The 507-nt window shown below is 41.4% G+C and overlaps 1 protein-coding gene across 3 annotated transcripts in view; it reads left to right on the top strand.

Annotated features, from left to right (window-relative positions):
* Nucleotides 1-507, top strand: part of ZNF620 (zinc finger protein 620) — an 18,682-nt gene that overhangs the window by 12,819 nt on the left and 5,356 nt on the right. The window lies entirely within an intron of this gene.

Genomic DNA, 507 nt, shown 5'->3' with positions numbered 1-507 from the left:
CTGGAAGCAAACATAATCATTATTGTTCATTGTTTCCGTGAGAAAATGTAATGTTTCTAAATATTAACCTGAAAATAAACTCTGAGGAATTCATGATTGTAATTGGATGGAAACTGGCTTTCTTCATTTGAAATAAATTAACTGAACAAGATAAAAAAAAATCCAGAAACATGTATTTTTTTTTTTTTTTTTTTTGAGACGGAGTCTTGCTTTGTCACCCAGGCTGGAGTGCAGTGGCACGACCTCCACTCACTGCAAGCTCTGCTTCCCGGGTTCACACCATTCTCCTGAGGCACCATTCTCCTGCCTCAGCCTCCCGTGTAGCTGGGACTACAGGCGCCCGCCACCACGCCTGGCTCATTTTTTTAAATGTATTTATGTTAGCCAGGATGGTCTCGATCTCCTGACCTCATGATCCACCCGTCTCGGCCTCCCAAAGTGCTGGTATTAGTATTTTGGCTTTTCTTATTTTCAGCCTGTTAAGAAGAGAAGTGTAAGAAATTAGGT

Source organism: Mandrillus leucophaeus, unplaced genomic scaffold, assembly GCF_000951045.1.
Source record: "Mandrillus leucophaeus isolate KB7577 unplaced genomic scaffold, Mleu.le_1.0 Scaffold265, whole genome shotgun sequence".
Lineage (NCBI taxonomy): Eukaryota > Metazoa > Chordata > Mammalia > Primates > Cercopithecidae > Mandrillus > Mandrillus leucophaeus.
This window is presented reverse-complemented; position numbering and strand designations above follow the sequence as displayed.